At 36.3% G+C, this 2,278-nt stretch overlaps 1 non-coding gene across 1 annotated transcript; it reads right to left on the bottom strand.

Annotated features, from left to right (window-relative positions):
- Positions 1-930: 930 nt before the first annotated feature.
- On the bottom strand, positions 931-1,002 carry TRNAT-GGU (transfer RNA threonine (anticodon GGU)). Its single transcript has one exon. It is a non-coding gene; the product is annotated as a tRNA-Thr (tRNA).
- Positions 1,003-2,278: the final 1,276 nt, after the last annotated feature.

The following is a 2,278-nucleotide window of genomic DNA, read 5'->3' as shown; positions in this document are numbered from 1 at the left end:
CCATATTCGAGTGGAGGACTACGATATTCAGAATTTGATGTGTCTAAGTACCGCTGTTTTTTCACAGTGCGAGAAACATATCATGCATTCATGCGGATTCTTCATTGTTTAATTTCTTTAAATATAAAGCAGGGCTCTAATATTTGGTGGCAACAATTTGGAAAATAAAACGTCATGTATAGTGAACCAATGCAAAATGCCAAAAAGAAATTAATAGCTCTTCGGGGCAGATTTCGTCTTTGGGGTAATAACATTTAAAATGTCTACTTAACTTAAGACAAAGATTTCTAGTTACAGGCAAAAACGTCGCATAGGAAACAACGCGAAGCGAAAACATTGTCGTGCAAAACATCTTGAGAGAAAGAAAGCAAGGAGAAAACATCGCATATCTAAAGCATAGGGGTATAAAATAACACGATTCAAACATATCGTAATTTTAAATCACCTATGTAGAAAACATCATGGCAAAAATTAAAGCACCTACAAATCATCGCATGGTGATAACATTGCACACATAGTATATTGCTGAGGCTTTAAAAGTTGTAAATGTGTATTTGCATAACGATTTGTGAATGCTAGAAATAATGAAGAATATTTTTTTCTATATATTTCATATTTTTGATTTAATAAATAACTTTTTGCTAAAAATTGAAAAAGGATTAGTGGATTATTCAGTTATGGCAAAACACACGAGGGCTATCTCCCTAAAGGGAGGGATGCCTTCGTGGAAGGAAAGTGGCTCGTATACACATTACATGGGGAAAACCACGAAAACACTCATGCAGCCAGCCCGTTCGCGGGATTCGAACCTCGGACCGAACTACCAGTGCTCAGCGTCTTTACCGCTTGGCCGCTGGTGGGCAAAATTGGAAAAGGAAACTCGTAGAGTCATTAAAATAATTGGAAGCCAGAGAGATGAAAAATTACAAATGCCTTCGCCGGGAATCGAACCACGGACCTCTGGAATACCGGTCCAGCGTGCTACCGTTACACCACGAAGGCACGCTAGGGAAGTAGGAGAAATACCTTATTTACTCCCCTTCTTAAAGGGCGACTAGGGTTTTAGGAGACCTAGTCGCCAAATCCTGGGTGCGGAGAATCATCATCCACAACCCTTTTAGTTCGGGCGCCACTTGTAGAGTCATTAGGTTAATTGGAAGCCATAGAAATGAAAAATTAGCAACCGCCTTCGCCGGGAATCGAACCATGGTCCTCTGGAATACCGGCCCAGCGTGCTACCGTTACACCACGAAGGCACGCTAGGGAAGTGGGAGAAATACCTTATAAACTAAAGCATTGAAAACCGAAAATGAAAATTTAGATAGTTAGCTATTGAAGGTTACTATTTAATTTATCTCTTTTATAAAGTTGCAATGGAGTTTTTCATGAACAATTTAATCTGAAAAAGAATATAACATAACAAAGTGAAAGAAAATGGTTTTACAATTTGATAATTAATTAAACAATTTTAATATAGGTAACTTCAAGCAGTTACTCGCTTTCCCTTTCCTAATCGTTTTTTAAACTACAAATATTTTTTTATCTGCAATAGTTATCCAAAAGGCCTTCCTTTGGTGAAATGGGCTTTCTAGAACGATTTTCACATTCACAAAGATTAATCTTGTTTAGTTAATGACTTTAATTCCAATCCAGTCTTTCTCAATGCTTTTAAAATTTTATTAATTTTATTTATTTTAAAATTAACTTTTCAATTTTGTTCTTACCTTTTCCGACAGATGTCGCTACCTTCTTATTCGCTTTACTGCCGTAGGGTATAAATACGACAGTCTCGCCCGCTGCTTGCAGATTTCTTTGCTCCTGATGAAGAGGGACCTGTACCCGTTTCCTCTCGAAATCGACTAGTTCTTGACTAAATCTACGGCAAACACAAAGTTGTTGCTTTGCTAATGTTATGTAAACTTTCATTTTTCTTCTCATTAATTATTCTTTTATGAAGGATTCTACAAATTAGAAATTCGAAAGTTTCGAGCGATTAGAAAACTCTTAGTATTTCAATTTAGAATACTGAAAAATCTACGACTCGTCCTCCCCCTAATGTGTGATAAATTAATATAAATTTAAGTGCTCCTAAATGAGATGTAAAACAGTACTGCTAACACCCAATTAACCATCATGCAGCTGTTTAATCTTCCTTCGGTCTGTCGAAGTATTTTCTCTATAACTGTAAACGAGTGTAATTTAACACCAATAACACAAAAAAGAAGTAAAACTTAAGTAAAAGCTTACTGAAACTACGTCTTTTAATTACAGGTGACGA

The sequence above is a fragment of the Stegodyphus dumicola genome, chromosome 8 (assembly GCF_044657685.1).
Source record: "Stegodyphus dumicola isolate Sdum_Otavi_A_Nest chromosome 8, ASM4465768v1".
NCBI classification, from domain to species: Eukaryota; Metazoa; Arthropoda; class Arachnida; order Araneae; family Eresidae; genus Stegodyphus; species Stegodyphus dumicola.
This window is presented reverse-complemented; position numbering and strand designations above follow the sequence as displayed.